General features: G+C 45.9%; 1 long non-coding RNA gene across 1 annotated transcript in view; it reads left to right on the top strand.

Moving 5' to 3' along the window:
* Nucleotides 1-21,955, top strand: part of LOC148006945 (uncharacterized) — a 35,274-nt gene extending 13,319 nt beyond the window's left edge. The window contains exon 3 of the long non-coding RNA XR_015649248.1: nt 20,686-21,955. This is a non-coding gene — a long non-coding RNA (uncharacterized LOC148006945). The remainder of the gene's footprint in view (nt 1-20,685) is intronic.
* The last annotated feature ends 5,917 nt before the right edge of the window (nt 21,956-27,872 follow it).

The following is a 27,872-nucleotide window of genomic DNA, read 5'->3' on the forward strand; positions in this document are numbered from 1 at the left end:
ACCAAGAACCTGGAAAAGTGACTCTTACTCTGTTGTAATTGTCATTGCCAAGGCTCACTGCCTCTGTCTGCTAACCTAGGCCTAGCCCTGGAAGCTTCTAACCTCTGTACAATCTAATCTATGCCTAGAATGTTTTCAGTCTGGCTGCTGAATATGCTCACCCTTTCTTGTTCTTTCTGATCTCTCAGTGACTGATTCAATTCGCTTGTTCTGACTCAAACTTCTCTTCAAGCTGACTTACTCAATCTGGCTTTTCTCTCTTGGTCTCTCCTGAATTGCTCCGCTTGGCAATCTGTCCTAATCTTCTGTCTCCTTCTCCTTCTCTGGCTCTTTCTGTCTTCACCAGTGTCTAGGTTGTTCTCTCTCTGCAGTCTGTCTCTGTACAACTGTCCTCATAAAACCGCCTCCTCTCTCTGGCTGCTCTCTCTTTAGCTTCTGTTTTCTCTCTGTTCTCCGGAGAGTTGGGCAGATCCTATTCTGTCAGATCGTTCTCTGATTCATCACTTTGTCTGCTACTCAGTTAGAGCCACATTACTTTCAAACGTTACTGCTTCCTTCTAGAAACTAACTTTACCTTCATTGTTTGGGATTAAGGTGTGTACTAAGGACCTCTCTGCATTCCAGCCAGAGGGATTAAAAGCGTGAGCCACACCAGCTCTTTCTAGTAAACAACACAATCTCAGGGTTCACAGTGCCGATGGAATATCCTGCAACAGGCACCCATGCAACCTTCCTTGTGGGGCAGGGCCCACGGCCTCCAGTTCTGTAGAACCGAGGACCAATATTTCAAGGATTCATAAGATTTCTCTCCCAAATCAATGGATGCCCATCTCTAATGCACACTGCGAACACACTCGGAGTATTGGGAAAAGAGCAGGTTACCGGCACCTTCCGTCGTCTTCGTATCTTTTTGCATTTCTATCTGTGACCCCTCACATCCCCCTTTCAGCATGCATGTGTGTGGTCTCTGCAGAGGATTTAAGCACAGGGTCAGATGGATTTAGAGGTTGGGGGTGTGTGGCTTGGATTGGGAGGTGACAGTTGGAAAGCATTCACTCCCTATTACAAGGTGCCCGGCTCTACCTAAACTCTCCACCCGGAAGCACTCATTCTTCAGGGCTTTATATTGTTTTGGTTTGTTACTTTGTTATCAAGGGCTGTAAAAAGTTTCTGTTATAATATGTTAATGACCCTAAAAGGGAAACCGCGTTAATTCATCGCCAGCTGTTAGCCCCAGCTGATGCCTTCATTAGCACACTAAGTATTTATCACTCAGCTTTCTAATGATCCCGCAAGGCTTTGCTGGCAGAACCGCAGGGAGCGGTGAAGACAAGAGCTGGTGTGAAACAGTCTCGATCTGCAAAATAAGGGAGTGTGCAGTAAATTATCATTCCCGGCTCCCATGGCGGAGCTTCCCAGAAACTCCTGCAGCCCAGGGGGAGGAGGGAGGTGAGAAGCGAAGATCTAATCACACAAGCCGTGCCTGGGGCCGTCTGGATCCTCCACCATTGCTCCTGTTAAGGAGTCACAGGCTTCTCGGAGTTCCTTCTTCCTAGAGGCCTCTCTTCATTGATCCTTGCTCCCTGGATCTTTTCCAGTCTTTCATCTCTCTAAAGCCTTGCCAGAGGGTGCTGACGCAGCCAAGGGTGTGGGTGTAGATAGATGGTAAAACTCACCAAGTGGGATTAGAGACTTTTCCTTTACGCTCAGCGCTCAGCGAGCTGGTGTGGTCAACGCTGGCCTTCACAGCGTCACAGCTCTCCAGCCCCTGGGCAGTTACTGATCTTTTGTTTTTACCTCTGGCTACTTTGTTGTTGTTGTTGTTGGTGGTGGTGGTGGTGGTGGTGGTGGTGGTGGTGGTGGTGGTATTTTATCTAGGCTCCGCCCCACGGTTACCTGGCAACAGACAGAGACAGGTATGCCTGACCTCAGTATAGAAGGGTAAAAGGGGCAGCTTGCCCCCTCCTCTTTCTCTTGCTCTCTTCTCTTTCCAAGTGCTCATAGCTGGCCTCTAGTTCTCGTTCTCTCTCTCTCTCTCTCTCTCTCTCTCTCTCTCTCTCTCTCTCCCTCCCTCTCCCTCTCTCTCCCTCCCTACTCCCTCAACCTCCACTCCCCTCCCTATGCCCTAAATAAACTAAATAAACTCTATTCTATATTATACCATCATGTGGCTGGTCCCTCAGGGGGAAGGGATGCCTCAGCATGGGCCCGCAGGAGCACCCCCTTCCCTCACACCATACCACACCTCCACCAAACATATTCCTTCCTTCCTATCTTTTTATAAAACACAACAGTTGGGGCGGGGGGCAGGTATATAGTCCCAGATAGCCTTAAACTCTTAATCTTCTTGGCTCCACCTTCTGAATATTAAGTTACAGGCCTGTGCCCCTGTATCTATTTTCTCCCTCCAGCTCTTCTGCACAGGGCCTGCCACATATTAAATGCTCAACACAGGATTTGGTTGATGAGTAGATGGGAAAGTGGTTGACTTTCCCTGATCTACAGTTGCCCTCTCTTGGATTCAGTCCTGGCTGCAGACTGCTCAAGTCTAGTTAAACACTACAATCCAGTGGTTCTGATTCCACAACGATTGTCTTTAAAGGGGCCTCCCTGAGGAGCTTTCTCGCTGTGTAGAGTCTAGTTCCCTCATGACGAGCTCCTCCAGCATCTCTGTAACAAAACCAGCGTTGGCTGTGTTGTACCGTCTTCCTAATAAGTTCTGAACTCAGCTTGCAAGTATTTTCTGAAGATTTTTTTCTGCATCAATATCCATCAGGAATATTGATGCATAGTTTTTTCCCTCTTTGTTGTGTTCTATTAATCCCACCAGGTGAGAACAAACACACTGCCACAAATTTTGAGCTAAATTTGAAGCAAGCTTCATTAAATACTGGTCAGGACAATGGGCACTGGCTGGGTTCATACCCAGGACTCCCAGAGTATGAATTACAATAGATGGGCTCTTATAAAGGCAAAACCCATGTGTATTTGGGGTAACCAGACTTATTTATAGAAGCAAAAATATGTGGATCTTATATGAACAACAGCCCCAGCATTCCAGAAGGTTACTGTCTGTGAGCAAGTGGGGCTTACAGCTTAGAGACATTTTTTGTTTTAGAGATCTCTTGAGTGCAGTGGTTTAAACTTAAGGCATACCTTCAGCCCTTGAAGTTCTTGCCTGGTTTTATTGTCAGAGGGATGCTGGGCTTATAGAATGCATTTGGTAGTGTTCCTTCCCTCTCTGTTTTATGGACCAGTTTGAGGAGCATTCTTTTTTGTTCTTTTTTTATAGAGGTTTGATATAATTCAATTTTTTTGTTCTTTTTTAAAAGGTTTTATACAGTTCACCGGTTGTTCCATCCCATCCTGAGCCTTTCTTTGTCCAGAGACTCTTCTGACTACGTCAGTCTTGTTACTTATCATAGATCTGCTGAAATTGTTTGTATCTTGATTTAATTTTAGTAGGTCGTATGTCTCTAGGTGTTTGTATATCTCTTTAGATTTTCTAGTATTTTTAGAACTCATGCTTTTGAAGTATTCTCCAAAAATCCTTTGGATTTCGGTGGGATATATTAGAATGTCCCCTTTTCATTACTAATGTCGTTAATTGTGGTGCTCTCTTTTGGTTTGGTTGGCAAAGGGTTTGTCAAATATTTTGTTTGTTTTTCACAAAGGACCATGTTCTTGATGTTTTATGTATTATTCTACTAGGCTCCATTTTATCAGTTTCTGTCTTGATCTTTTGGACTTGATCTAATGGCCCTCCATTTTGGCTTGCCCCTGCTTGGTTGCTTGCTTCTTTCTCCTGAGATTCTGAGTTATATCCTTAGGTTGTTTATTTTCAGTCTTTCTGATAGTCTGATGGAAGCAGTCATGATCACAAACTTCCTGTTAGTCACACCTCAAAAGTTCTTGTTTTAGTGCTTTGATTTTGATTTGATTCTAGAAAATTTAAAATACCCTGTCTGTCTCCTTTCGGTGATACAATGATCTTTCAGTTCCTACAATGGGTTTTGGTTTGGATGATCCATCTAAAGATGATTATGGGGTACAGACGTCTTCATTATTATTCTGTCAGGACCTAGATGACATTCTACAACTATTAGTATTTGTTTATAACGTTAAAGAGAGAAAAGATTGCCTACAAATACTGAAAAAAGTCATAAACCGAATTAGGTAAGTGTATGACTAGGGATTAAAAACTAGAAGTTAAAAAAACCTATGATAACATGAAATTATGACTGAATGCATAGTTAAAATATAAGAAGAAATTTGAGGGCGAAAGGGAAAAAAAAGATGACACGCTGGAGAAAATTCTTTCTGGGCCTTTGAAATTTGGGGACTTCACCTGTAAGTGGGCAGGAGGGAGATTCGACCTTGTGGACTCTTATTATTCCTGAGATTTCAGTGGTTCAGGGCCTGTAGTAGACAACTGTCCAGTGCCTGCCAGAGCTATCTTCATTTTAGTAGCTTCCCTTCTTTGCATATCAGAGGTCACTGCTAACCACACAGGCTCTTCCACTCTCCCGAGACTCCCCAGTTTTTATCTCCTGGGGTGGCTAATGTTCTAGCATTGGGGGTGACTCCCAAATGCAATGAGAGCATGGGACATGATCATAGCGGAGGTCTATATGGGCAGCTCTGTCTTTGTATTGTCAAATCTTCCTAGGGATGCGGCTGTGGATGTCAAGTGGCCTGCAGGGCTTCAGAGTTCTCAGGTTGTACAGTACTGAACCTCATGGTGGATAGAGAGAACACACGTACACTAACTTCAACCTCAGAACAGTCAGTCTACAGATGTGTTCTCAACTGATGAGGCTTGATCCCAGACAAGAGGGAGGCCGTCTTCCTGTCTACCTCAGTGCCTAGGCCAAGTCTCCTGCTGCATTTACATTTCTGTTTGTCAGTGTCGGGCCTTCCTACTCCCCGCAGCTTCCTTCCAAAGCTGTCATCCCAGAATGGAGGCAGGTTGAATTTAGACTTCCCAGCTTGTGATTGGCTTGTTCCCAGGCCTCCTGGATAGCTCAGTTCTAAACAATAGGCTCTCTCTCAAGTAGGTGCCTGATGGGGCGGTGAGATGGCTCAGCATGTAAAAGTACATAGTACTCTTGCAAAGGATTCAGGTTCAGTTCTCAGCACATACACAGTGATTGACAACTGCCTATAACCCCAGTTCCAGGAATTCTAACACCTCCTCTGGCCTCCACAGGCTCCTGCCCACATGTGATGTCTGTATACTCATGAAGGCAAACACACATGTGTTATAAGGCATTTAGTAGCTCTATTAGTTCTTATTATGATTTGGCCAACCCACCTCCTCAATAATTGAGGCAGAGTCTTATCAATTTATTTAATTAGTTTTAGCGCAATTACTGGGCTATTATCCCTAAATTATTTTTCTATACTAGACTAGCTATTTCCCAGCTGTGCTCCACAAATTACTTGCTTTTTGCATAAAAGTAACTTTTTTTTCCTCCTGTTGTCTAGAAGGCAACTCTGTAACCACTGCCTCTGTCTGCTAACCTAGGCCTAGTCCTGGAAGCTTCTAGCCTCCACACAATCTAATCTAGGCCTAGAATGTTTTCAGCCTCTCAGACTGGCTGCTGAATAAGCTCGCCCTTTCTAGCTCTTTCTGAACTCTGGCTGGCTGGTTCAACTCAGCTGTTCTGGCTCCAACTCCTCTCCCAGCTGACTGATTCAATCTGGCTTCTCTCCTGGTCTCTCCTGAATTGCTCTGCTTGGCCTCATACTAACTAGCAATCTTCTAATCTTCCGTCTCCATCTCCTTCTCTGGTTTGTTCTGTCTTTACCTGTGTCTACTTTGTTCTCTCTTCAATCTGTCTCTGCCTCCTCCTACCTCTGTGATGCTCCACTCTCCCTCTCGACTCTATTGAACTGGTCTCCACGAACTCTACTGTATTCCAGTACTGTACTCTCTTCTTCCTGCACTGTCTCTACCTTACCTCAGGTACCTTCCCTTTCCTCTCTTCTCGTGAGAGTTGGCAGATCCTATTCTGTCAAATCTTCTTGATTCGTCACTTTTTCTGCCACTCAATTAGACATCACTTTCAAACATGGGTGCTTCCTTCTACAAATTAACTTTACCTTCATTGTTTGGGATTAAAGGTGTGTGCTGAGGTCTTGTCTGTATTCCAGTCAGAGGGATTAAAGGTGTGTGGTAAGGACTGAGTTACACCCTAACTAGAAGCAGGTTCAAATATTCTGTAATAGGTTTGACTCTTGTCCAGACTTTCTGCTTCATCCGTCTGTGTTGCACTTCTCTTGGCTACATGCTCCTGGTTCATCCTATCTAATGGAGACCTCCTTTCTCTCTCTCTCTCTCTCTCTCTCTCTCTCTCTCTCTCTCTCTCTCTCTCTTCCTTTCTCACAGGGTTTCTGTGTAGCTCTGGTTGTTGTCCTGGGACTTGCTCTGCAGACCACGTTGACTTTGAGTTTGGAGAGACATCTTCCTCCGCCTCCCTCACAAGTGTGCGTAAGCATTACCCAAGCTTCTGAGAGACAGCTCCTTGTAAATTTTTCTGCTTAGGACTGGTGTTTTTTGTTTTGTTTTGTTTATTTGTTTTTAACTATGCCTGACTCTGAGACTTAGGCAAACTGTTGTCTTGCCAGTCCCCGTGGCTTGCATCGTCCCCTGACTCGGTCTGGAATCTCTGAGGAACTCTCTTGGGGTCTCCTGGGGCACTTTGGGTTTTCTCTTTGGCACAGGACACAGTTCAAATCTGTGTGGCTAGCATTCGTGAGGCTGACGAAGGAGAACTGTCATGAGTTCAAGGCCAGTCTGGGCTGTTTTATGGAATTCTAGGATAGCCAGGAAGGAGACCTGTCTCAAATATAAATCCTTTGGAAGCTCGTGGTCACAGCAATGTTGAGCACCAAGCTGAATATATAGAACGGGAGTCCATGTTGGTATGATTTAAACTTGTAGCAAGACCTCTGGGCCTTCTCAAGCAGGCCCAGGGAAGCAGTGTGAGACATGAGTTAAGTCAAGGTTGCTGTGGGATCTTAGGAGTAAAAAATCACTTGTGTGGAGTGATTTCAATAGCATCAAAGGAATCTTGGCCCACACTGTGTTTACCACACTTTGAAGGATTTGACTGAATCTTCAATCACAAGAGGAGACTTTCCTTAGACTCTGAGCTTCGTGGGGGCCTCTCATCCCTCTCTGCGCACTTTCAAATGTAGTATGAGGAATATATGGAGAGCCAGTTACAGAAGCCTGGGGTCTCACACCTCTTGGTAGCTTTGCCCAGACTCTGTGCTGTGTGCTGCAGGGCCCACACCCTCTGCTTACATGGGCATCAGAGCTTAGCGCTCTTTTTGGGCTACCTGGGTAAACATGAAATCTGAAACTACTTAAATCACTCAAGTCCGGGGCAGGTTGACCCAAGATCAAAACAAAACAGGATGTGCTGAGAGCTGGTGGGTACCGCCGGGTGCACTTCCTGCTATAACATGTGGTTGAAGTGCTGTAAAACACAAACAAAATATCCTTCTTATTGAAAGAGCGGTGTGTGTTTGTAATTCTAAAATTTAGGAAACAGAGAAACGAACAAACGAGAATCGTCCATAATCCTCCTCCCTCCATCCCTACAAATGGTCCTACTGTGGCTACTTTCATGGTGCAGGAGAATTTAAGATGGGATTTACCCATATAAGTAGAGGCAGAGACCAAGACAAAGCCCAGGATGGATATGGCTGATGCCTGGGGAATGTCCTCACTGGGCCCATGAGGACAGAGTAATGGCTATGGCTCTGGGTTTAGCTAAAGGAAGAATGTGAAGTCAAAGAAACTAGAGAATCCCTGGAGCTCACTGTGCAAACCATTTCCCCCTCCCTACAGACAGCCGCTCTAACCCGCTGTTTCTGTGTGGCAGTGTGAGGGCTGGGGCAGGAAGTGAGAAGTGAGACATCTTTACCGTTTTTATTGAGGTTTAAGAGGACTCACATGATGAAGTACAGAAATAACACTGTCCTTTTTTGTTTGTTCTTTTTTTTTTTTTTTTTTTTTTTTTTTTCTAGACAGGGTCTTGCTAGGTAGCTCTGGCTGTCACTGTGTAGACTAGGCTGGTCTCAAACTCACAGTGATCCTCCTGCCTCTGCTTCCCAGCTTAATAGCTCTGTTCTTAGCGGCCTTTTATGTGTGTGCAGACCAGACTGCATCAAGGTCTTAGTGGAGTTGCATTGCCATGACAGAATAGGATAACTGAGCCACCCTGGGTTTCCTTTGATTGAGTCAAGCCTGGGAAGACAGGACAGCAAGTCTCAAATGTACCTCTTGAAGGCCAGGACTTAGGGTTATTGATGAGATAAAGAATCAAGGTAGCCTCAAGTGTGGGGAAAAGGGAAGTGGTGGCTGGTCTTTACACGCATGGTCAAACTCCATGACTGGTAGGTGGGATTCTTCTTTAATCAACCTTTTTTTTTTCATACAATATGTTTTGGTCATGGTTTCCCCTCCCCAAACTCTTTCCAGAACTTCCTGACTCCCTAACCCCAACTCAGAAAGTGAAATTTTTAGCCCTTTGACACAAAAGACACATGTGAGTTATGTGCAGAGAAAAATCCAGGGGACGTTATGACCAGGAGCCATGTGTCAGAGGATTTACATCCAGCGACATTTATGGTGGTCTAAGAGTATCTGGCTTACCTAGGTGACCTCTAAAGGTGGTGAATTTTAAACTCAACCAAAATGAAATTAATACAAAACAATTAACTAAAAACCACAGAAGTGGGTTAAATCAATTTAGGCACCTTAATGCAGCGTGCCATCTCACAGGCACCTGAGGGTAATTATTTTTATAGTGGGAAATCGAAGGGAGATGAGATGTTGATTATTGGGAGGGTGAATAAACTGACAGAGTGACAAGTAGCAGAGTAGCCTCTGAGATATGTTTTGTTGTTTGATGTGGTGGTGGTGGTGGTGGTGGGGTTGAGAAGGGAGTAGAGGCAGAGAAAGAGAAAGAGAGGGAACAGAGAGAGAGGGGAGGAAGAAGAGGCCAAGAACATGGGGAGGAAGGGAGGAAGGGACAGAAGAAGGGGGGGCACAGAGAGAGGTGGGGTCAGAGAGAGAGAGAGAAAAGGGTTGGAGAATGTGAGAGAGGCCAAACAATCTTTTTATAGCAAGCTAAGGTCTTACCTGGCTGTTGCTAGGTAACGGTTGTGTGGAGCCTAGAAGAAATGCTAACACAGCTAACAGGAGCCAGGGTTAGGGTGGTTAACACAGTTTGGGGTCCGTAACTGCCACATCCGACCACTCTTCTCAGCTTGAAGAAGCCAGGATGAACTTTGTCCTGACTCTCTAATGGCAGTTAGGGTGACCGCTTCAGAAAGGAACAAGGACAGGAGATTGAACTGGGACCAGTTCAGAGATAAGGGTCTCAGTCCTATGTTGAAAACACCCTTGACCCAGTTCTGGCTGGAGGCCAGAAATGTCTGTGTTTGGGGACTCTGGTCTGTGGCCTGACTCCTAAATGATTTTAGGTTTCTTCTTAAACTGGGGTACTGATGAGAACAGAATATGGTACAATCTGGCCAGGCAGTGCAGGGGTCCCCACTTCAAAGCAGCAGTTCTAGGAACACTGTTGCTGGAGGCAGGGATACCCGAGGGGATCTGGCTCCTGTCTTTTGTGTCCTAAGTGAGCCTAGAGCAGTGTGGCTCTCAACCTGTGGGTTCAGGTCCCCGCGGGGTAGGCCACTTATCAGATGTTTACACTATGATTCATAACAGTAGCAAAATTACAGTTTTGAAGTAGCAGCCAAAATACGTTTATGGTTGGGAATCGGCTCGGTGCAACCAGAGGAACTGTATTAAAGGGTCGCAGCATTAGGAAGGTTAGGAACCACGGGCCTAGAAGTGACATGAGGGTTTGACAGAAGCTGAAAGTCTACACGTGGACCCCTGGCTGGCAGCTCACCTCCTCACACTTTACCACAGGTCTTTTAATGAACCCCAGAGTTTCAACTTGACGGTGCCCTGTTTCCTCTTTCCTTCCTCCTCTCTTTCCTCTTCAGCTCCCACTTATGAGTCTATAATAAACTTCTTTCTAAAAGTCATAGTCCATGGTCCATGAATTTCATTCTTTGAATTTTCAGACAATAACCTGAAAGCCATTGATTCATGGCAGCTTTGGTGTGGCCACTGGACTTTCTTTTCTTTTCTTTTTTCTTTTTTTTTTTTTTGAGGGGGGAGGGGAGGGAACCTTAGCTTCACAAGCTAAGGTTTCACCAAGAACGTCCCCTTGGGGTTCAAACCATGCAATATGCTTCCTGACGGACGGACGGACGGACGGACGGACGGACACACTGTTACTAGCAACTAAGATTGGGCAGCCCTAAGGTTTAAAGCTATACCAAACAAAAATACAAAGAACTATGCAGTATGACATCTATATACAGCTCTGTGATATTGCGCCTCCAGGTGAGGTAGGGTGCGGTAGTTAGAACCTGTAGGTAGGACAGAAGTATTAGTCAGGGGGAGGGCTACGCCCAGAAACACTTCTGAATGTTTGATTTCTTAACATGGGGTGGTCGGATCTAAAGGTGGTTGACTGTATGCCCCTGCATGTGTTTGAAATATTTTATTTAAATGCAAAGGAGGAGTGGGCCGAAGAGATGGCTCAGCAGGTCAGAGCACTCGCTGTTCTTCCAGAGGACCTGGGTTCAGTTCCCAGCTCCCATGTTAGGTGGCTCATGGCTACCTAACTGTAATTCCAGTTCCAGAGGATTTGATACTCTGTCCTGGTGGTGCTCCCAAGGACCCACATACACACAGCACACATCCATGAAGACACACACCCACACACCCACGCACACATTTAAGATAAAATGAATGAATGGATGGATAAATAAATAAATAAGTGAATGTGAAAGGAGACTGGGAACCAAAACACACTTAGGCACTGGGTGCCCCACCTGTACCTCCAGTGCTGGTGGACAAGATCTCTGAGTCTCAGTTTGTGGGGGAGGATTAGTCTGCTCAGATTGCTGGGCTATGGGTTCCGAAAGGAACTTGGCTTTAAACAGCCCTCCCGAGGAGCTGAGGTTGACTTCTAGCTTCCACATGTGTACACACGCATGCACACGTGCAATGTACCCACCCCCACACAAATATGAACACCCATGAATATACGAGTTCCTCTGGGGGGGCATCGAGGGGAGTACGGAAAAGCCACCTGAACCCTTCCAGCCTTTGAGGGACTTGTCTGGGATGTCTGGGGCTACCAAGGCATCCTCCCAGGGCTGGTAATCCTCCTCTCCCACCCTCACCCCCCAATCTCAGTCAGTCACTGTGTAAACAGATCCCGATGGGGCTCCACCTTCCTTTCCTTAATCCTTTGCCCAGCAAACACTTATTTCGAAACTCTTCACTCTCACAGATGGAAAGAAAATTCCACAATAAGGGTCAGATGTGGACAAGCGGGGTTAAACATAGTTCTACCATGCAGCTTAACGTGTTTAATGCGATCATAGAAACCTTTCCTTGCTTGCACATGAATCTTAAATATTTAAATGTCGCCTTCTCGTTTGGCAGTTCTTTCTGGTATCTGGGGATAACGAGGTATGCGGGCCAAACAAAACCTCATGAGTTAAATAAACTATACTGGGAAACAGGCCCCTTGCTAACTTCCCTCTGGAAGTGACACCTGCCTCTATAGCAAACATTTTCCTCTCAGAGCGGTTTCAGTTCCAGGCCAAACCCGTTCTGCAGCATGCCTTTGTCCGGTTTCTGGGACTGAGTGGTGTCGGCTTGCCAGGACTTTAAACCCCACTGGGTTCTTTCTTACCTAAGAGCTTCTATTCAAAGCCTTTCAGTAGATCACAGAATTAACATCTAAAAAGGCGTAGCGGCAGGAGCCCTGGAGACCCGGGGAGCGTGCCACCTTACAGAGCTGACCTCCCTGAGGTCAGTTTGCAAGAGGAAGGGACTCTGCCAGTGGGAATCGGATAGGGAGGACCCAGAGTAGCAGGGACCTGGTGGGAGCCCGAAACTTCCCCTCCCTGTGGCTTTTTTCCCCTTTCTTTTTCTTTGCTAGGTCATTCTCACAGATGGGATTAAAGGCCTCCCTCCCCTCCTTTGGATCTTACACACACTCAATTCAGTACTGCCATCTCCCTCCCAACGGAGGGAAAATACCTGACCCGGGAGTCAATTGTATTGCTTCCAGTGAGTGTAAACTATGTTTGAATGTACATTTTTTTTTTTTTTGGTTCTTTTTTTCGGAGCTGGGGACCGAACCCAGGGCCTTGCGCTTCCTAGGCAAGCGCTCTACCACTGAGCTAAATCCCCAACCCCTTGAATGTACATTTTTGATTCATTTCCAGTTTAAAAAAAAAAAAAACAAACCAAAAAACAAAACACCAGACAAGGGTTTTCTTTAATGGAGCAAGGGCAATTTGGGGGCCATTTTCCAAGAGTCTGACTAACCAGGCCTCGGTTTACCTGTCAAGTGGAGCCTTTCTTTACTGCTCTACTTTCTATCTTTCCAGCCCTGAGGACTTCCTGGAGATGAGAGTGCTCAGGCTGGGTTAGGGAGTTGGGTGGAGGGATTGGGGGTGCTTTCTAATAATCTATCGTTATTTTGAATTTGGTTTCTGGCCTTTCTTGTACTTTGGGGTTATCTCAGGGAAATCTGACCATCTGTTGGTAAAACAAACAAACAAACAAACAAACAAACAAACAATAACGCCCTGAGGTATTATTATGGGAGTGAGGAGAAAAAAAGAGTCTCATTGTTTCTCTTCTTGTCCTCCGTCTTTTCCGGTACCGAGGTCTCATCTTGCTGATGCCTGCCTTTGTGGTTTAGAAGTTAGAAGGTAGGGAAAGGAGAGCCTACCTCTTGCTGAGGCCCTGGAAGGGACAGAGTAGATCTTTGTGTTATAAGGGTTTTGTCAGAACAGCTAACTGGATGGAGGTCAAGGTTCTGAAGGACTGGACGCACTACTGAAAGCGGTCTCAATGCGGCGTCGCACTGCTCAGTGTGTTAAATGCATCGCGTTCTCGGGCAGCCTTTGGGAGCCTCGGGAGCCGTGCAGAGCTTGGTGACTGCAGTCTGTGAGGGCCGTGGAAACCCACAGGGACGGCCACAGCACATGCTTTGTCTCTTTAGAGGGTTGCTGCTCACGACTAGCCAGATTATACTTGCAAATGTGCTTCAGCATGTCGGCAGGAAGGGGACATCTAAAGTACCAACAGTGTGGCCTTTGTTCTAATGACGCTGCAGGGAGGGGCCCTGGGCAAGAGGCAGATTTTCGAAGCGTGGTTCATGCCAAGAGACGTCTGCTACATCTCGTGGGAAGAGGACTCCCGTTCTGGGCTGCCTAGTGGCTTTCCTCTTTCTGTTTGGTCTCACAGTACAATTCCACATCAAAGGGGTTTGTTCTGGTTGGCTCTTGCCGCACAGCCTGGCTTCCCGGAGGAGGTGTCCATCCTACACTTCTCACTGCGATACAGTTATCTTGGGCCATTGGACTTCGGTTAGATGTCACCTCTGCTGTCATCCTTCTGGCCCCTCTGAGGCTTGCTCTCCAGTCCTGTAGACAGAGCCGAGCACTGGGCCCTGCTTCTGTCTGGTCTGATCCTTAGTGGGTATCCCAGTCACTTGGGTTTTATCTCTTGTTCTCTCAACAGCTTCTGACTCTCTCTCCATTCTTCCCTGTGTTTTGGCATTCATGGAGAAGGTTCAAACCTTTGAGTCATGTCACCGAGGCCTGGGATGAAGGATGTGCCCTAACCTTAGAATCTACCCCACTGTGGGGAGATCCTATCAGTCAATACAAGTGATTCACACGAAGTGTTTCACAGTGAACACATCTGCTTCAGGCTGGCTTGTGTCACTTCCAATCGCTTCCCCTTCTACTGGCTGCCCATTTGCTTCCTTCCCAGGTTCTGAGCACCCACAGCCCGAGAGAGCTGTAAGTACATCAGGGAGGGAGGGATCTTGATTGTGTTAACTGAGTCCATGATGGTTGTGAATCTTCTCTGAAAGACATACCCCACCCCCAAGCAGTGTCTTCCAGGATGATGCCATTCTGACAAAGGGGTGTGAGGGGTTTTAGGACGGAACCCATCAGCCCATCAGTTTTTTTTAGAAGTACATGGTAAAACCACAAAGCAATGTGACCTGGTACTTCTGGTATTGGACATTATAGCTGCCATGCCTCTAGCTAGTTGAGCTGTGTGAGTTCTTCCACATCAGGAGAGACTTGAGAGGACTCAGAAGAGCATGGTGGACTGGCCCTCTGGGACGCCAGCATGTAAAAACCATCAGAGGAAGCATCTCGATGCTCACCCAGCACCACCTTTTTGTACCTGGTCTGCTGCTCTGGGGTCTGCCCTGCCTTTCCGTCTGTTCCACCTCCTCCTCTTCTGTCTCTCTCCTTCTTTCCCCTCTTCCCCTCCCCTTCCCACCATAGTCCCGAGAACCATGGGAGAATGACTGTGTTGGCTGCTGTGTTCCTTCGGAGGGAGGTATGTGACAGCATCCCTCCTTGACTAAACACTAGCCAGGCTTCTTCAACTAGGGAACCCCGATCTTGGGAGATATCTCTAAGAGTCTACTTTTAGCAAGAATCTAGTTAGGTCAGTTTAGCCAGAATCAACCCTGACTTGATAATCAATCTTCTGAGTAAATCCCTCATTCCTAGCCATTGCCCTGCTGACAATCAATGTCCAACCCTCCTGGGTCAATGCAGCGGGACTCTCCATCATCCGCCAAGATCCGTCAGTGAGTTAGGCATAATTCTCTACTGTCTGTGGTTGGACTTGGGACCAGTGTCCTGCCCAGGGCTACCAAAGTCCTAAACCAACCTCCAAAGTCCTGAGGACTTGGAAGATCGTTCCCCGTTTCTTCCACATGGACAAACCAGCTGCCATCTGTCAGGGAAGGTCATGGCTGCAAGGGTGCAGCTTCTGTTCTTCCTCCTCCTGTGTGTAAGTAATAAGAGAAGCTATGAAAACTCCATTTTGCCACAAGGGAAAAGATACTTTTGCCTCGGGAAAAGGTAATCCTTCCTTTACTCAGTCTCAGAAGGCAGCCAAACCCTTAAGGCTTATGTCAAGGGCTTCCAAGTTCACCACTAGAAGAATTGGTTGGTGATGTGGGTTTGGGAAGCATCCCTGGTGTCCAGTAGGCATCAATGAAGGCTTGGGAACAGACGTTCTGTGGAGCACCATTAGCCTGCTCTACTCACTCATGGGCCTTTGGGAATATGGGCCTGAGATGGCCAGAGCACTGGATTTTAAAGCAAAACCAACCAACCAACCAACCAAACAAACAAAAACCATCAGGGCCTGGAGAGATGGCTCAGTGGTTAAGTGGCTGCTCTTCCAGATGGACCTGGGTTCTATTCCCAGCTCACAACTGTCTTTGTAACTCTAGCTTCAGGGAATTTGACCCCATTCCCGTGACATATATGTAGGCAAAACGCCAATGCATATGAAATAAAAATAAATTATTTGAAACAATTCTTCATTGGTGTGTGTGTGTACGTGCGCCCGCGCATGTGAATATGTGCTTTGTGCCTGCACTGTCTCAGATAAAACGCCAGAGTTGTTGGCCCTGCAGAATCAGCATCCCTATCTGACGTCTAAAGCTTACACTACTTGGCTCTGATCTTAGCAGTCAGAAAAAAAAAAAAATCTCAGCTCAGTCAGGAAAAATGCTACAAGACACCTTCATGAGGACCACTCAAGGTATAAGTGGGTGTCATAGGCCCTTCCTCAGCGTCTCTGAACTACACAGGCCCAGGAGTACCTGCTTTGAATCCTAAAGTGTATATATATAGAGAGGAAGGCCCTGAGCTGGTTGGTTTCTGTCAATCTGATAAGAACTAGAGCTTCCTGGGAAAAGGGAGCCCCAACTGAGGAGATGCCTCCATGAGATTGGTCTGTAGGCATATCTGTGAGGCATTTTCTTGACTAATGATTGATGTGAGAAGGTCCAGCCCACTGTGGGAGGAGCCACCCCTGGGCAGGTGGTCCTGGGTTCTATAAGAAAGCGGCTATATAAGCTACAGCTAGCAAGGCAGTGAGCATCACTTCCTGTGGCTGTTTCCCTTTCTGCCTCCAGGGTCCTGCTTTGAGCTCCTGCCCTACTTCCTTCCGCCAGTGACAGACTGGGACCTGAAGGCTGAAACAGGCCCTCTGCTCCTCTCAAGCTGCTCTTGGTCCAGGTGTTACATAGCAGCATCAGAAGGCTCACTAATTTATCCCGAGAACATAGCTCAGTCTGAATCGTACTCAATGAATGTAGAGAGGGCAAGGGAGAAGGAAAGCGGAAGAGAGGGTGCGGGTAGGGGAGAGGCAGAAAACACCCTGGTCATCGTCATTTCTCAGTGTGTACTTGGTGTCTTCAGGTGGGGCCTGCTCTGCAAGCCCGAGGATTCAGAACACAGACAGGGAGGCAGTCACCTTGCACGGACTGTTTCCCTCCCTTCCAAGTCCTTGCTTGAGTGAATTCTAGGTTTCCGGACACCTAGTCCGGAAGTGGGAGTTGCTTTCTCCCACTGAGGCAGAACTTAGGAAACCATACGGCCAGGTTTCTTGGTAATAATGCATCGCCAGCTTCTGCCGTTGCCAACTTCTGCCGTCGGATCCACGGGCGTTTTATTGCTCTCATTTCGTTTAACGAGTCTTCTTCCCTTGACTCCAGCTGCTTAAAATAGAATTTAATGTTTTCATAGCACCCTTTTTTTATTGTTTGCACTTGCAACTTGGAAGCAGGGGATAATTTATTATGATTTTTTTTTAAATTCTGTTTTATGTGTCTGAATGTGTGCTTGCACGTAGGCATATACTACATGTGTATGCGGTTCTTGCAGTCTAGCAAAGGGCTTCAAAATCCCTCTGGAAGTGGAGTTATGGGTGGTTATGAGCTATCATGTGGGTTATGGGAAGCAAACCTAGGTCCTCTGTGAGAGCAGCCTGTTGATCTTAATTGTTGAGTCATCCCTCCAGCCCCTGTTAGCAGCTTTATTCTGAATCTCTTCTACGTTGATAGACCCTTCTAGGATGGGAACAAATCCAGTGACTTGGATCAACAGCATATGCTAAGCACACGCTTTTCAAAACGGGTTGTTTATATGAGGTCCAGAACACGGCATCCTGTTCGCGGAACAGAGGCACATTTCTCCTCAGGAGTCTCCGCTCCAGAAGGCTGAGTGGATGACCCTGAATGATAAATCCAGCTGTTTACATTCAAGGTCTTGGAAAGATTTCTTGGAAGTGAGTCTGAGGCTGGTTTCTCTGCGTGGTCTGCGATGTTCTTGCATGGAGTGGTTCAATCAAGGCTAAGAACTGTAACCATAGGAACTGTAACCATACTTTCTGGCTACTTTACTGGGTCCTTTTTCCTATCACCCTTATCCTTCCCAATCCCTTCAAAGCTCCCAACACCAGGTAGGAGAGAAAGAAGGTTAGAGGGGGAAGCGGAGGGAGATCTCTTTAAACTATTCCTGCTGATTAGGGGCTGATTAGAGTGAGTTCCTAGGGGCAAGCCCAATCTGTCATCAGAATATCTCCAAACAGCAAACACAATGGCAGGAACCAGCAGCAGACGCTGCAGCCCCTGGAATTTTTATAGCCTCTCCCAAGAGTCCCGAGAATTCCAAATGCAGACCTATCTTCAGCTGGCAAAATCACGCTCCTGCCAAAGCAGGAGACAAAAGCAACTGGGGACAGTCTGAAGCAGGCCCATATCCCGCACCCGGGATTAAAACAAAAACAGATTCCCATAACACAGCTGGGCTTTTTAAAAGAAAGCAAAATTCTCCCTACGGAGAACACCCTGCTTTTCATGAATGTTGGGTTTTGAAGATGCTGACTGATGCATTTTAGTGGTCTGTGACGTCGGGTTGTAAATATTGTGCCCTACTGTGTGCCTTCTGCCTCTTCCACAGTAGCCTTCCTTTCTTTTCTTTTCTTTTTTTTTTTTGGTTCTTTTTTTTCGGAGCTGGGGACCGAACCCAGGGCCTTGCGCTTCCTAGGTAAGCGCTCTACCACTGAGCTAAATCCCCAGCCCCAAGTAGCCTTCCTTTCTTAACTTGCAGAGTCTTGCTGTTTCAACTCCATGTCTATCTTAGTGGCATCAGCCATTGTTAGTCTAATGGGAAATCCCAACAGAGGAGAGCGTTTTTTCCTGATACGAGATGGTTAGCTATTAATAAAGGCTGGCACATGCTCTCAGAGCTCCCTTTCCAGAGATGGCAATGTCAGGTCATATTAGGATGCCAGGTGGGGGTTGCTTCCCCACATCTGCATTGTAAATCACCCAAGCCAACTTCGTTTATAAGGTGTTACTTCTTTGCAGTCCAAGCATTGATTGGGCAGGTCACTGAGTATGAAGGAGGTTGAATTTTATACCAACCAGTCTCTTGTGACTCAGAAAGGGATAGCAGGCTGACAGGACTGCAGTGTGTCTCATCAAGATGACCCCGGGCTCCTAAGAGAGTGCAGGAGTGGAGCAATAAAGGACTTCTGTTTGGAAATTCCTCTACTGAAAATAGGTTCCTGGGGCTGGAGGTGTAGCTTAGCTGCTGGAATACTTATTTAGCCATGGGTTAAGCCCTGAGCTAGATCTCCAGCATTGCATAAACTGGTGTGGGGGTGCAAGCCTGCAAACCCAATACTAGAGAGGCAGACACAGAAGGATCAAAAGTCGAAGGTTGTTTTTGACTAAATAGTTCAAGGCCATCCCGAGCCACGGGAGACTAAGAAAATGAAATATAATAAAACAGTAAAATAATGGATTTCCCTGCTTAGCTTTTTGTTTTGGTAAGTGTGTGTGTGTGTGTGTGTGTGTGTGTGTGTGTGTGTGTGTGTGTGTGTGTGTATGTGTAGGAAAAAAGAGAGAAAGGGGGAATTTACTCTTTTCCCTTCCCATTTAATATCAGATCTTTGTTATATAGGCCTTTCAAAAGCTGTTTAAATCAACTGGTTTCCGAATTTGCGCTTGGTTGTATGTGTTTGCAGTTAGATTTTTTCCATAGCCTTAATTATTCATTCTAGTATACACTGAGCTCTCGGTAAGGGGGAACACCCAGTCATGTGCTTGCAGGCTGGGGACTCTGCCTTTTCTACAGTCTTCTGGAGCAGCCAGGGGGTCTGGACAGGTCCATCTCTTGCCTGCTGGCCAGGAGGACTATAACGCTTTCCTTTTTCGCACAGCTCTACATGAGGCAGCCCTGGGTTCAAAGGACAGGTTTCTGCTGAGACAGCTGGTCTCCCCATTTTGTGACAGAGCAGGCAGAGGGGTGGGCAGACTGGCTTCTGGACCTGGAGGACACAGTCCTTTTTCCATTGGGTTACAGCCTGAGAAGGGAGATTTTGGCCCCTGCATCTGGGCTCCGGCTTGACCCTGACCTTGCCTGGGGCAATAGCAGACAGGGGAGTGTGGTGCTGCAATGAGACCAAGAGAGGTGAGAGAGATTAGACACAAATGGTTCTGTTCAGTGAGGATTTCTTTTGTGAATTCTTGCCCATTTAAACTCAAGCTCCCAGAAGAAGAAAAGAAGAACAGGAGGAGGAGGAGGAGGAGGAGGAGGAGGAGGAGGAGGAGGAGGAGGAGGAGGAGGAGGAATGAGAATAAGGAGAATAAGAATAAGGAGGAGAAGGAGGAGGAGAAAGAGGAAGAGGAAGAGGAGGAGGAGGAAGAGGAGGAAGAGGAAGAAGAAGAAGAAGAAGAAGAAGAAGAAGAAGAAGAAGAAGAAGAAGAAGAAGAAGAAGAAGCAGCAGCAGCAGAAGAAGAAGAAGCAGAAGCAGCAGCAGCAGTAGTATTGAGCCACCACACTGTCTTAACTGGGGTTAGGTTATTAATGTTGTGAGGGAACACCGTGGGAGTTAATTTAGGGAGGAAAGGGTTTATTTGGCTTACACTTCCACATTGCTGCTCATTATTGAAGCAAATCGGGACAGAAACTCAAACAGGGCAGGAACCTGGAGGCACAGAGCTGATGCAGAAGCCTTGGAGAGGTGTAGCTTACTGGCATGCTTCTCCTGGTTTGCTAGGCCTGCTTTCTCCAGGAACACCAGCCCTGGAATGGCACCACCCACCATAGGCTAAGTCCTCCCCATTGATCCCTAATTGAGAAAATGCCTTACAGCTGGATCTCAGGAGGTAATTTCTCACCTGAGGTTCCTTCCTCTCTGACAGCTCTAGCTTGCATCAAGTTGACATAAAACCAGCCCGTACACCATCTACCCTGAGAATTCTATAAGGCTGATTGACCAATTAGAACTTAGCCAGTATGGAGAGCTGTTACACACAGAGCTAGACTTCCTTGGGCTGTCTTCAGCTCACTTAATAGCCATTTGTTGCCCACATGTGTCTGACCTATCATCACACAAACGTATCAGACAACTCCTGCAAGCTTTCACAAATTCAAAAACTCTGAATGCCATTGGACAGCAGATAAAGCCTAGAGCAGAGATGTCTCTACTTGCTACAACCTGCCTGTCTGATGTCTGCACTAACGCATTTGAGAAGTGCCTTGGATTCTGACTTCCTTTGTTCTGTTACTATGAAAACTACACGAGCCCAGATGCCGGATATCACGATCTTGGCTCTGTTTCAACACTGCAGTGTCTACCTGGGACTGAGAAAGACAGGCCTCCTGCTGTTCTAACGTAAACATTGATGGATACATTCTTTCCTTTCCCTCCCTCTCTAGAAACAGTCATGCTGATTCTAGCGGCTCCAAGAACCATCAAAGTGTCTACAATCGGACCCTGGTTTCATCAATCTCGGAATAAAATGAACAAAACCCAAATAAACAGACTCGAAACAAAACAAAAACAAAATGAACATGCAAACAAACCAACCACAAAACAAGATAGAGGAGGAACCCAGCGAATGCTGCTCTTGGAATCCTATCAAGCTCCCACACTTTGATCTGGACGTTTGAAAGCTGTCCCTTGTTCTGCCCTCTCCCTGTTCCCTGTTCCCTGTCTAGGACTTGAAACGCTCAGAGCTGTTGTTCCTACTTCTCCCTCACATCTCATTCCAGGTACAGAGCAGGGACCCCTCTTCTCTATCACTTGGCTCTTAGGAAATTACTGATGCACTTGAGGACTTTTAAGTGGACCCAAGGAGGGCTACCCCGGCTGACACAGCTTCCACCCCCACTCAGCAGGAAGAAGCCAGATCAGTCATTGTCCCAATTCCATAATGGAAGTTAGAGTCTAACTCTAGTCTATGTACTGTCTGCCTGCTGACCTATTTCAGTCTCACAAAAGCCCCATGAGGAAGGTAGTCCACTCTAAAGGGGGAAGCACCGGCACCCAGGAGCATAACTGGTTCAGCAACAATGACTCAGAGGTGGCAGAGCTCGCTTGGCTACCCAGGTGACAGCTCCTACTGTTGGACCACTTTGCTGTGGAGACGCTGGCACAGTCCTCAGTGTGAGGGTCACACAAAACCTTGTTTTCAAAGCATATTGCAATCCTGTACCACAAAAGATGTAGGGTAGGTCAGACATCAATTGTTCTTCACGTCCACACAGTGAGCTCACTGCTCTGAATGTACTCACTGATCCGTGCTACACCCTGGGTGTTTACTGCGGGCCCAGCACTGTGCTAGATCTGTCCAAACCTCATTGTCCCAGCTAGTTTTATGTCAACCTGACACGAAGCTAGAGTCATCCGAGAGGGTGAGTCTCAATTAAGAAAATGCCTTTCATAAGATCCAGCTGTAGGACATTTTCTTAATTAGTGATTGATGTGGGGAGACTCAGTTCATTACGAGTGGGGCCACCCCTGGGCTGGTGGTCTTGGGTAAGAAAGGATGAACAAGCCAGGAAGCAGCCCCCCCCCCCCCACCATCGTTTGTCTCTATGGCAGCTCCTGACTCCAGGTTCCTGATCGGGTTGAGTCCCTGTCCTGACTTCCTTCAGTGATGAACAGTGGTATGGAAGTGCAAGGCAAATAAACCCTTTCCTCCCCAACTTGCTTTGGTCATGGTGTTTCATCATAGCCATAGTAACCCCAAGACACTTGGTATTCATATAGGCACATGCACAAGGCAGCAGTTACTCATAACAGACCACAATAGCTGTCTCAGTACCAAGCACTTAGAAGTTGCTTTGGATAAAAAGCACGGAGTCCTCATCTGGACCCACAAAGTCATCAGAAGGAGGATACAAGCCTGGCTGCCCTGCCTTCATTTTACAGTGTGCAGTCTCCTTTACTCTAGGGCAGACTCCTCTCCTGCTTGAGTCTGCAGAGGCATGCTAACCACAGAGACAGGTCTGTCTCCCTAACTTATGATCTCATCTTTACTCCGTCAAGGGTGAAGGCACAGAGACAAGTCATCGCTCTAATCCCCGCCATCATCCTGGAGACCTAATGGGCAGGCAGAGAGATGCTTTATGATACAGACAGTGCACTCAAGAGCAGCTCTTCTTGTGAGAGCCAGGCTGCTCCCTGCTGCTGTCAGCAGTAGCTTATAGATCAACATTTTTTTTGAAGACAGTTTCATGTGGCCAAAGCTGGCCTTGAATTCCTGATAACTCCTGCTCTACCTCCCTGGACTTGCAGGTATGTGTCAAGCTGTTGGATGGATCAACAGCTTCTTATAGCTAGTTGCCTTCGTGAACTGGAGTGGAGACACCCACATGAGGTGCCATGCCTCCAGGAAGGCTTAACTGAGCAAGCCTCTTGCCCCCATCCTAAATCATAGATTTAAACACACCCATGTGTATAACATGGACATGAAAAATGGAGAAAGGATAGAAAAGAAAAAAGGAGTCAAGAGTTTTAAAGGGGGTCCTGTTAGAACAAACTCCATAGTGGCTGTGACATACAAGCTGCCGAACTCTCCCCTAAGTCACTTTGTGTCTAGCCATCTTTTACTGCTGGATCTCAATTAGCCCACACTAGATTTCTGATTTGTTCTTGATCCTAGCTCCAGAAGCCATCCATCCATCCATCCATCTATCCATCCATTCATCTATCATCCATCCATCCATTCATCTATCCATCCATTCATCTATTCATCCATCCATTCATCCATTCATCTATTCATCCATCCATCCATTCATCTAAACATCCATTCATCTATTCATCCATCCATTCATCTATTCATCCATCCATTCATCCATTCATCTATTCATCCATCCATCCATCTATCCATCCATTCATCTATCCATCCATCTATCCATCTATCCATCCATTCATCTATCATCCATCCATCCACCATCCATCCATCCATCTATCCATCCATTCATCTATCCATCCATCTATCCATCTATCCATCCATTCATCTATCATCCATCCATCCATTCATCTAAACATCCATTCATCTATTCATCCATCCATCCATTCATCTAAACATCCATCCATCCATTCATCTAAACATCCATTCATCTATTCATCCATCCATTCATCTATTCATCCATCCATTCATCCATTCATCTATTCATACATCCATTCATCCATCCATCCATCCATTCATCTATCCACCCATTCACCCAAGAGTATCTTCAATTACTCATTTTGTTTGTTGGCAGTAGACACTGCATAGAGCCGCAGGACACAGAGGAACACTGAAGCCCCAGATGGTGGGCAGCTCATAAAGCACTATGTAAATTTGATGGTGTGTTCTTTACTTGGATTAAAGGTAGAAAATTGAACAAGTGTCAACTTTAGGGGGAACATTGTTGCCAAATCCACTCTTCATGTAAGGTAGCAGAACGCCAGAACAGGAAGGGAACTTATGAGGTTGTCCACCAGGCTCCCTAGAGAAAGCTAAAGATGAGAAATTTCTACTTAACAGCTTCAGATGTTGCACATGGGCAGGTGATAGACATTTAGGCTCTTTCTAAGTAAATAATTCTCCTCCTCCTCCTCCTCCTTCTCCTCCTCCTCCTCCTCCTCTTCTCCTTTCTCTCCCTCTTTTCCTCCCCCCTCTCTGGAGACAGGATCTGTCTATTATATAGCTCTGTCTGTCCTGAAACTCAATGTAAACCAGGCTGGCCTCTTGCAGGATATTTGACCAATTGTGAACCCTGAGATTGTACTGTTTTCTGGAAAAGCCTGTTTCTAGCTGTGGTGTGACTCAGATTTAGCACATATTTTTAATCTCTCTGGCTGGAATACAGACATGCCCTTAGTACACATCTTTAATCCCAAACAATGAAAGTAAAATTAGTTTGTAGAAGGAAGCCACTCACGTTTGAAAGTGATATCCAATTGACTGGCAGACAAAGTGATGAATCAGAGGAAAATTTGATGGAAAAGGATCTGCCCAAGTCTCATGAGAACAAAGAGGAAAGGGAGGCTGCTTTAAAAGGCCTCAGCTGAGAAAAGGCCTTCATATGATCCAGCTGTAAAGCATTTTCTTCATTAGAGGTCAGTGGGGAAGGGCCCAGACCATTGTGGGTGTGGCAATCCCTAGGTTGGTGGGTTCTATAAAAAAGAGCAGGCTGAGCAAGCCAGGGGAAGCAAGCCAGTAAGTAGCACCCCTCCATGGCCTCTGCATCAGTTCCTGCCTCCAACTTCCTGCCCTGTTTGAATTCCTGTCCTGACTTCCTTCAGTGATGAACAATTATGTGGAAGTGTAAGCCAAATAAACCCTTTCCTCTCCAGTTTGCTTTTTTGGTCATGTTGTTTTGTCACAGCAATAGAAACCCTATCTATTTGTCTGTCTGTCTGTCTGTCTGTCTGTCTGTCTGTCTGTCTATCTCTCTATCTATCTATCTCTATCTATCTATCTATCATCTGTCTGTCTATACTCATCTATCTATCTATCTATCTATCTATCTATCTATCCATCCATCTATCATCTTTCTGTCTATATTCATCCATCTATCTATCTATCTATCTATCTATCTATCTATCTATCTATCTATCTATCTATCATCTACTACTTGCTTTCCCCTTTAGGATCTACGATATTTTAAAAGAAACAACAGTTCAGCTCACAGAGGACCACGGGAACGCCCACCACAGCTATGTGAAGCTCTGTGACCCACAAGTCAGCTTGTTCCTCCTGGGGACCTCTTGCTGATATGAGAACCTCCTGCCAACGTTCTGGGGTGAAGCACTTCTAGGAGTGTCACGCCACACTTGACACCAGCCCATGGTTTTGACTCGAGAGGAAATAAATCACCAGCTCAGTTTGACTAACTCAGTTAATATGATAAGAAGCTCAGATCTCTAGTAAGTTCTGGGTCATGAGAGCAGATGCTCTTAGTCCCTTTAGGTTGCTATAGCAACATCCCTTAGACTGGATAACTCACAGGTCACAGGAATGCGTTGCTCATGTTTCTTGAGGCCAAGGAATCCAAGATGATTTTGCTGGCTGGTTGTCTGGTAAGGGCTTGCTCTCTGATGGTTCACTGCTGCACCCTGACATGGAAGAAGGGACCAGGGAGCTTGTTGAAGCCTCTTTTACAAAGGCATGAATCTCATCAGTGGGAGAGTCCTCTCACTGTTGCCCATCCACCCCCTCTCTCCATACTACCACATTGGGCACTAGGTTCCAAAACATGCATTTTGGGGAAGCACAACTATTCAGACTGCAGCATTAGCGTCCCTCAGTTGGTGAATTAAGGTTCACCAATGGCATGGAATCATGTCTAGCAAAAAAAAAAAAAAAAAAAAAAAAAAAAAAAAGGAATGAATTATTGTACATGGAGAAATATGAGACTCAAAATAATTTTTCTGTATGGAAGAGACAAGATGACAAATTATACTATAGTATGATGACTAATCTTTATTGTTAATTCATGTGTTAATAAATATTTATCCCAGGGGTTGGGGATTTAGCTCAGTAGTAGAGTGCTTGCCTAGCAAGTGCAAGGCCCTGGGTTCAGTCCTCAGCTCCAATAAATAAATAAATAAATAAATAAATAAATAAATAAATAAATAAATATTTATCCCATTTCTCTTTCCCAGCCTTGATTCCCAGAATGATGACTTTGAGACTAATTAGTTGTTATTAAATGCCCAGGCCATAAGCTTTGGATCATCCCTTGAATAGCTCTTACTGTCTTAACCCATTGAAATTATTCTATGTCTACCACTTGGTTAGGTACCTCTCCTTCAGTTCCCGTCCATTTATCTCCTCAGCATCTTTTCAGCTTCTCTCTGAGTTCCTCCACCCCACTGGTTTACACCCATCTCCTCCATCTGTCGTCCATCTCGTCTTTCCTGGCTCTCTCTCTTTTAATCTCTTACTATTTCCCAGAATTCTCTCTCTTCCTGTCAGTGTCCCACCTCCTATTTCCTGCCTCGGCTCATTGGCCATCGGTTTTTTTTATTGACAGGTGATGCTTAGATACTCTCTACACTCACGGGAGTTGGAAGAGCCTGGGAGGTAAACTTCTGGGCATGACTGGGAGAGCATTTCCATAGAGGCTGAACTGAGGTGGGCCCACTCTGAGTGTGGGGGACACCGCTTGCTTTAGTCCCAGAAAATGAGCTGAGCACAATATTCATCTCTTTCTGACAGCAAATGCTGCCATGATTTTCTTGCTATGACAGACTATAGCCTCAATGCACAAGGCAAAATACACACTCTTCCTTATTCATGTTGCACTAATCAGGAGTTTTGTAATGGGTAAAGAAGTTTCTCCAAAAATTAGAGGTAGAACAACCATTTGATCCAGCTCTTCCATGCCGTGCACACACCCAAAGGACCCTCTGTCCCAGCCCAGGTCCTCACCCATCCATGCTCAGCACTTCTTTGGTCACGGCAGTAAAGAAATAGAACCACCCTAGATGGGCACATCAGCAGATAAATGGGTAGTTAAACTGTGGTCTATACAATCCATATGACGTAAGTTTATTTGCCATAACGAGAAGTGAATTTATGAAATTTATAAGCGAGGGGATTGATCTTGAAAATATTATTTTAGATGAGGCAACCCAGATTTAAAAAAAAAAACAAGTCACAAGTCTCCTCTCAAATAGATAGCTGTGTGTGGTCTGTGTGTATATGTGTGTGTGTGTGTGTGTATGTGTGTGTGTGGTGTGTATGTGTGTATAATGTGTGTGTATTTGTGGTGTGTTTGTGTGTGTGGTATATGTGTGTGTATGTATATGTGTGTATGTATGTGTGTATATGTGTGGTGTGTGTGTGTATGTGTGTATGGTATGTGTGTGTAGATGTGTGTGTGGTATATGTGTATATGTGTGTGTGTGTGTGTGGGGTCATATAGCCAGAGAGTAAGTAATGAAACATGACATAAAAAGGAATAAGAGGAGGGGTGGGGTTAAAGAAGAAGAGGAGGTAGAAGCATAAACAGAAAGATTATGTTTGAAAATCCCACCATGAAACATAATATGGTATATTCTAAATTAAAAAATAAAATTAAAAATGGCATTTAGGTCGGGCAGTGGAGGTGCGTGGACTCCTTTGATCTCAACACTTGGGAGGCAGAGGCAAGTGTGTCTCTGAGTTGAGGTCAGCCTGGTCTACAGAGTGAATTCCAGGACAGGCAGGGCTACATGACAGAACCCTGTCTTGAGTTGACAACCCTTGCCCCTTGCCACAGAGGCACCCCCTTTGGTTTTTAATGATGTGGCCTAACTTGAGTTCTCGAAACTGAACTTGGGTCCTCTGAGGATCGACAAATGCTCTTGACCATTGTGCCATCTCCTTAGCCCATGCTTCTTTTTCAGTGATTTAGAACCTCAGCGTCTGACTGAATAGACAGAAGGACTGAGCTGGTACAAACTTGATTTAGTGAGTGTGGAGGGCTGTGAAGGGCTAATAATCATTATGCCATAATTTGTGAGAATCTAGGATACTATAAGCCTGTACTTTGTTTTTAAGGAGTTTTACTATATAGTTCAGGCTAGCCTTGAATTCATGGTGTTTCTCCTGTTCAGTAACGCTAGTCGTACTGAGATTAAA

Source organism: Rattus norvegicus, chromosome 1 (genome assembly GCF_021556685.1).
Source record: "Rattus norvegicus strain SHRSP/BbbUtx chromosome 1, alternate assembly SHRSP_T2T, whole genome shotgun sequence".
Taxonomy (NCBI): domain Eukaryota; kingdom Metazoa; phylum Chordata; class Mammalia; order Rodentia; family Muridae; genus Rattus; species Rattus norvegicus.